Raw genomic sequence first — 8,484 nt, forward strand, 5'->3', positions numbered from 1 at the left:
AGAGGACATGGAAAGAAAATAAAAAAACATAGCTATAGAAGAGAACTGAAGAAAAACAGTTTTCCTCATAGAGTTTTGGACACTTGGAACAAACTGGACAATGAAATAGTATGCGCAAAAACCATTCATGAGTTTAAAAACAAACTAGACACTGCAAGATACAAAGGCGGGACACCACGAGCATAGCTCCCCTTCCCGCAAAATACAACTAGGTAAAGGTACATGGCACAATTATTCCTAAATTAAACAAATCCATATTGTTTTGGTGTGAACAAAAGTATAATTAAACAAATCCATACTCTTTGGTATGAACAAAAGTATATTATCATTTGGTATGAAAGGCCAGATATTCCTTATGAAAATAAGTTAATCATGGTATGCAGTGGTCCAGCTGTTCTGCATTGGGCAGCAACAATTAGTGTATATGTACCACCTGGACAAATGTTTACATAAAGGAGGCCTATGATGTGTCACTACTGGTGGAAGCATTGATATCTGAACGCCTCTGGCGACCACCACATCTGTCTGATGCATTCCTTAAATACTTCATGATGGTTTTTCCAATTTCATCCTCTGTGGTTTATAAGTTTCTGTTATCAAGCAAAACCCCTGCAAATACATAGAGGAAAACTTTATGTTAATGGTCTTTATTAACAGCATTACACATCCTTATTGTTAAATCTTGTGTTATTTTATAGTTCCACTTTACAAGGGAAAAGGGGACAAGTGTGAGTTGTAGTTTCAGAGGGATTAGATTGTTAAGTGTAGTCAAGAGGGAAGGTTTATGGGAGGATCTTGATTGAGAATGGAAAAACAAGAGGTCATGGAAAGAAACTCAAAAAAGACAACTATAGAAGAGATAGGAAAAAGAACAGCTTCCCACACAGAGTGATGGATATATGGAATAACTTGGATGAAAAAAACAGTGTGTGTAAATACTATTCACAATTTTAAGAATAAACTTGATGCTGAAAGATACAAAGATGGGTCACCATGAGCATAGCTCCCTTCCCATATAATACAAATAGGTAAATACACACACACACATTCCATAAGGACAAAAGATTGTTCAATTATTAGGGTTTGTTAGACTACTGTTGACTTCGATGGATGGGTGTGGTGATTTCACCTTTAAAGATACTTGATCATGGTATTCAGAAATTAACAAGTTATACAATAAAATCAGCAATGAAAAGTTAAGCTTAAAATTTGTTTCCAACCATTCCTTTTTTGCTCAGCAGTTAAGCTCCAAAAACTTTTTGTGGTGAAGTTACATAAAAATGGTGCAAGTAAATACTGGTAAGAAAGACTACATGAAAGTTATACCTTCTGTTTCCTCTTCCAAGTTCTGCTTCACTTTGAATATCTGAGGAATATTCTGCCTTCTTTGCCATTGCTCAAGCTTGACCATACTCAGCTGAAATGCAAAGAGGAAAGTTTTAGTAATGAGACATTTTTGCAAAAAATAACACTATGTGTAAGCTAAAATATCTGTTAACTTTACTAATAATAACATATATCAGATATACTGTACTATGAACATACCACCTAATTTGTACATTAGTATTAGCACAGTTCTACAGCATACATTCATACACATTAAGCCAACTGAACTATTCCAAATTATTCATATATAGGATATTTAGAAATTGAAGTTACTTAGCACATTTACCAAGTACTCTTGCATCATACTGTGTCCAGCTTCCTTCTGGGGTGACTTTCTCCTTGATAGCTCTGTTGAGCTTTGAAGTGTTACGGTATCGTGGCCAATAACATTTCCCATCCAGCAGCCAGGTATCAGGAACCACAGCAATTTCATTTCCTTCCTCAAAGACAATAACAGCAAATTCTGCCATACCTTCCTGCTTTTAAGTACAATTGGCTTGTAAAAGCTACATGAAGGATAAACATGTACTGTACTGTACAGTAACTGTGCAACACAGTCCTCACTGCTCTATGAACAGTACACTGTGCTGGTAGCCCTCACTCTATATTGAACTATGACTCCTCTAAGAAGATTTGATTGCCCTCCTTCCTTGGCACCTGATGAGTAATGAGGTACACTCTAAGTTGGCAATGCAGGATAAGTCTGGGCAGGAATCCCCCTTCAGTACATAAAGCCAGGGTTACTGTATCCATTGAGCTAGGGTAAGATTGGGCTGGGTCAAAACTGTGGAACACTAGCCTATATAATAACCTCAATATGTCTACTATCAAATTAAATCAAGAATATGGTAACATTTTTCATCAGACAACCATTTTTCAAGAGAAGCCGCAGCTCACTGTTGGTGGACTGTGTGAAATCAGGGAAAAGATGCAAACTTTGGCAAACGAGACTGAAGGGGGGAAAAGAATATAATTACATTCTATATCTTTATATGAGCATGTTCTTAGGTTCTTACTTTCATTACTAACAGCATATATACCCAGAGAACTTGACTGCACAGGATATGTGTAAAAATCTTCATAAACTTTGTAGATATGATATAACAAATAAATGTCTGGGTCTCCTTCATACTTCAATATATTCACTACTTTCCCAACCTTACTATTGATAATTATGCCATGGTTAGCTGGGTTCACTTTGATACAAAGTTCTTTAGGTATAAAACTTTAAACTGTACACAAGGAAAATCACTTAGCACTGGCCCATTACTGTGGACCACCTTTGCAACTGAATATTTAGAATTATACTCTTCAGGTTCATATGCCTTCAATTCATAAATTCTATTAACTATTTGCATGAGATGACAGGTTTTCTAAGCAATTTTTTTTAGGTATCCAGAATAATTCTCAAAAGGAAATGCACTGAATTTATCAATTGATCCATGTCTATTTACATCATCTGTTAAATGACACAAATTATGAGTGTTATACACAACATGCCTAGAACCATCATCTCTCAAATCCCTACCCCCACTTATTCCCTAGCTAAACGCTTAAATCAGATCATCACCCCTTACATCCCCACCACTCATTCCAACAGGGAGCCATTAAGAATAATTTTGAACAGTATCACAAGTCTGTGTTGGATAGAGCAACCGTTGTTCATAACACTGAAGTGCTAGCATAGTGCAATAACATTAAGGAACTGAGAATGTTAGAGGCTGTGTATTTAAGAGAATTGTCTTCTGTGATCAATGCACAGGCTAATTTGTTGTCTGCCATTTCCTTATTTAATACGTCCACGCGACATGTTGTACATAACCTCCCTATGCATGCTAGGCACGCTACTTCACCTCACCTTACTCCGACTCCTACTCTCCCCCTCCTCAAGCTCTGAGAAAGTCTTCCAGGGTCAGGTCATCGGAGGTTCAAAGATCGCGCTTGACCTAAGGGTGTAGCATTCTAATTTTTCCTGTGACCATGTAACGTATATGTAAATTGTGTTGTCATAACTGTTCTTGTATCTTAAAAATGACTCCTTGCAGTCGAAACGTCGAATAATTAAAATGGAAAACTTTGGAAAATTCGTTTCCGCTCATCCTCCCAATATTAGAACTTTAGTGAGGAAACTTGAAAATATTAAGAAGAAAATTAATAACTGTGAAAATGCTGTGGTGCTCAATTCAGTGTATATATATATATATATATATATGTATATATATATATATATATATATGTATATATATATATATCTTTTTTTATCGTCATATTAAGTACTCTGAACACATGTCTCTATACGTTTCTCTAATCATACTGTTTCATATTGCTAAGTTAGGATTAATTCACACACAGAATATTGAAATTACTGCAATTTGTTTAATATTGAAAACAAAAATAATACAGTAATACTGAAAAATACAATTATGTACAGATGATGTTGATAAAAATAGAAAAATATGGAAATACAATAAGACTACAGTATTAAAACAAAGACACAAACAAAACTTAGTCACTGCTTGGATAGCTGGTGCTGGGCTGTGGATCATCTGGGTCGGCTGTTGGTGTGGTGGGAGGAGGGCTAACAGTCGGTTTTGTAGGGGGTTGGTAAGGTGGCAGCTGGGGCAATGGTTGGAGTGACTGGTAGAGTTGTGCGTTTCATGAACATTGTAAACTTCGTTTGGATTGATTGCCTTTTTTTTTCTCATCATAGATTTCACAATATGGATACACTGCATCGTTTACCAGCCTTTCAATCCTTGTAAAGCGTTCGAAGTTGGGGTCAATTTCTTCCAACTGTTCAAGGAATTGATTTATTGTAGCGAAGCTTTCTGATACTCCCATAGTGGAGAATTTCCTTACTGGCAACTATTCTTCTTCCTCTGCCTGTCTTCTCTCCTCTTCAGCCACTTGTTCCTCTTCCAATTCGATGAGTTCTTCATTTGTTAGTTCGCCATAAAAGCACCAAATTAGAATATATGTATTTTGTAAGGTTACATACAGTGTGACGTCATGGGCAGAGATTGATAGATAAAAAAATAAAATTAAATAACGAAAAAAAGAGAGAGCGAAAAAAAAGGTTTGGTTTTGTTGTCTGCGCATGCGTCGTGACGTCATGGGCAGAGATTGATAGTTAAAAAAAGAGATAAGAAAAGAAAAATTATAATGAATAAAATTGAATAACAAAGAAAAGAGATAAAGAAAAAAAAAGGTGAAAGAATTAATTTTGAATTTTAGGTTAATCGTTGGTCGTCATCGGGTTTCTTGTCTTTTGCGCATGCGCCGTGACGTCATGGGCAGACATTGGTAGATAAAAAAAAGAAGCAAAAAAGAAAAGAAGAGAAAAAGAAGAAAAGAGAGAAAGAGAAAAAAGAAGGAGAAAGAATGAGTTAATTGTGAATTTTAGGTTAATCGTTTGTCGTCCGTCTTCGGGTTTGTTGTTGTTTTCTTTTGCGCATGCGATGTGACGTCATGGACAGCGATTGATAGATAAAAAAATTATAAAACATAAAATTAAATAAGAAAAAATAGAGAGAGAGAGAGAGAGAGAAAGAAAAGAAGCAGAAAGAATTATTTTTGAATTTTAAGATCATTAGTCCTCTTCAAATTTGTTGTCTTTTGCGCATGCGTCTTGACGTCATAGGCAGAGGCTGGTAGATAAAAAAAAAGATAAACAAGAAAGCTAAATAACGAGTAGATTGATAGATAAAAAACAAAAATAACAAAGAAAAGAGAGAAAGAAAAGAAAACAAAGAATTAATTTTGAAAGAATGAATCGTTGGTCGTCTTCGAGTCTGTTGTCTTTTGCGCATGCGCCGTGACGTCATGGGTAGACATTGGTAGATAAAAAAAAGAAAAAAAAAAAGAAAACGAACAAAAGAGAGAAAGAGAAAAAAGAAGGAGAAAGATTGAGTTATTTTTGAATTTTAGGTTAATCGTCTGTCGTCCGTCTTCGGGTTTGTTGTTTTCTTTTGCGCATGCAACATGACGTCACGGACAGCGATTGATAGATAAAAAAATTATAAAACATAAAATTAAATAAGAAAAAATAGAGAGAGAGAGAAAGAGAGAGAGAGAAAGAAAAGAAGCAGAAAGAATTAATTTTGAATTTTAGGGTCATAACTCGTTTTCGGTTTTGTCGTCTTTTGCGCATGCGTCGTGACGTCATGAGCAGAGGCTGGTAGATAAAAAAAAGATAAACAAGCAAACTAAATAACAAATAGATTGATAAAATTGATTGATAAAATTAAATAACAAAGAAAAGAGAGAAGGAAAAGAAAACAATGAATTAATTTTGAAAGAATGAATCGTTTGTCGTCTTCGAGTTGTTTTCTTTTGCGCATGCGACGTGACGTCATGGACGGCGATTGATAGATAAAAAAATTATAAAACATAAAATTAAATAAGAAAATAGAGAGAGAGAGAGAAAGAGAGAGAGACAGAAAGAAAAGAAGCAGAAAGAATGAATTTTGAATTTTAGGATCATTAGTCGTCTTCAGGTTTGTCGTCTTTTGCGCATGCGTCGTGACGTCATAGGCAGAGGCTGGTAGATAGAAAAAGATAAATAAGAAAATTAAATAACGAATAGATCGATAAAATTGATTGATAAAATTAAGTAACAAAGAAAAGAGAGAAAGAAAAAAAAATAATTTTGAAAGAATGAATCGTTTGTCGTCTTCGAGTTTATTGTCTTTTGCACATGTGTCGTGACGTCATGGGCAGAGATTGGTAGATAAAAAGAAAGAAAAGAGAAAACGAAGTAAAGAAAGAAAGAGAAAAAAGAATGAGAAAGAATGAGTTAATTTTGAATTTTAGGTTAATCGTTTGTCGTTCGTCTTCAGGTTTGTTGTTGTTTTCTTTTGAGCATGCAACGTGACGTCATGGACGGCGATTGGTAGATAAAAAATATATAAAACATAAAATTAAATAAGAAAAAATATATAGAGAGAGAAAGAGAGAGAGAGAGAGAAAGAAAAGAAGCAGAAAGAACAAATTTTGAATTGTAGGATCATTAGTCTTCTTCGGGTTTGTCGTCTTTTGCGCATGCGTCGTGACGTCATGGGCAGAGGCTGGTAGATAAAAAAGATAAATAAGAAAATTAAATATTGAATAGATCGATAAAATTGATTGATAAAATTAAATAATAAAGAAAAGAGAGAAATAAAAGAAATCAAAGAATTAATTTTGAAAGAATGAATCATTTGTCGTCTTCAAGTTTGTTGTCTTTTGCGCATGCGTCGTAACGTCATGGGCAGAGACTGGTAGATAAAAAAGAAAGAAAAAAGAAAAGAAGAGAAAACGAGGAAAAGAGAGAAAGAGAAAAAGAATGAGAAAGAATGAGTTAATTGTGAATTTTAGGTTAATCGTTTGTCGTCCGTCTTCAGGTTTGTTGTTGTTTTCTTTTGCGAAGGCGACGTGACGTCATGGACGGCGATTGATAGATAAAAAAATTATAAAACATAAAATTAAACAAGAACAAATAGAGAGAGAGAAAAAAAAAGAGAGAGAGAGAAAGAAAAGAAGCAGAAACAATTAATTTTGAATTTTAGGATCATTAGTCGATTTCAGATTTGTTGTCTTTTGCGCATGCGTTGTGACGTCATAGGCAGAGGCTGGTAGATAAACAAAGATAAATAAGAAAATTAAATAACAAATAGATTGATAAAATTGATTGATAAAATTAAATAACAAAGAAAAGAGAGAGAGAAAAGAAAACAAGGAATTAATTTTGAAAGAATGAATCGTTTGTCGTCTTCGAGTTTGTTGTTTTTTGCGCATGCACCGTGACGTCATGGGCAGAGACTGGTATATAACAAAAGAAAAAAAAAGAAAAGAAGAGAAAATGAAGAAAATAGAGAAAGAGAAAAAGAAGGAGAAAGAATGAGTTAATTGTGAATTTTAGGTTAATCGTTTGTCGTTCGTCTTCGGGTTTGTTGTTGTTTTTCTTTTGCGCATGCAACGTGACGTCATGGACGGCGATTGATAGATAAAAAAATTATAAAACATAAAATTAAATTTAAAAAAATAGAGATAGAAAGAAAGACAGAGAGAGATAGAAAGAAAAGAAGCAGAAAGAATTAATTTTGAATTTTAGGATCATTAGTCGACTTCAGATTTGTTGTCTTTTGCGCATGCGTTGTGACGTCATAGGCAGAGGCTGGTGGATAAAAAAGATAAACAAGAAAATTAAATAACGAATAGATCGATAAAATTGATTGATAAAATTAAATAACAAAGAAAAGAGAGAAAGAAAAGAAATGAAAGAATTAATTTTGAAAGAATGAATCGTTTGTCGTCTTCGAGTTTGTGGTTTTTTGCGCATGCGCCGTGACGTCATGGGCAGAGACTGGTAGATAACAAAAGAAAGAAAAGAAGAAAAGAAGAGAAAATGAAGAAAAGAGAAAAAGAGAAAAAGAATGAGAAAGAATGAGTTAATTTTGATTTTTAGGTTAATCGTTTGTCGTCCGTCTTCGGGTTTGTTTTCTTTTGCGCATGCGACGTGACGTCATGGACAGCGATTGATAGATAAAAAAAAATTATATTAGATCTTATATTATATCTTATTAGATAAGAAAAAATAGAGAGAGAAGGACAGAGAGAGATAGAAAAAAAGAAGCAGAAAGAATTAATTTTGAATTTTAGGATCATTAGTCGACTTCAGATTTGTTGTCTTTTGCGCATGCGTTGTGACGTCATAGGCAGAGGCTGGTAGATAAAAAAGATAAACAAGAAAATTAAATAACGAATAGATCGATAAAATTGATTGATAGAATTAAATAACAAAGAAAAGAGAGAGAGAAAATAAAACAAAAGAATTAATTTTGAAAGAATGAATCGTTTGTCGTCTTCGAGTTTGTTGTTTTTTGCGCATGCGCTGTGACGTCATGGACAGAGACTGGTAGATAACAAAGGAAAGAAAAAAAGAAAAGAAGAAAAAAAAACGAAGAAAAGAGAGAAAGAGAGAAAGAAGGAGAAAGAATGAGTTAATTTTGATTTTTAGGTTAATGGTTTGCCGTCCGTCTTCGGGTTTGTTGTTGTTTTCTTTTGTGCATGCGACGTGACGTCATGGACGGCGATTGATAGATAAAAAAATTATGAAAC

Source organism: Oratosquilla oratoria, chromosome 12 (genome assembly GCF_046742065.1).
Source record: "Oratosquilla oratoria isolate Oo_2021 chromosome 12, ASM4674206v1, whole genome shotgun sequence".
Classification (NCBI taxonomy): domain Eukaryota; kingdom Metazoa; phylum Arthropoda; class Malacostraca; order Stomatopoda; family Squillidae; genus Oratosquilla; species Oratosquilla oratoria.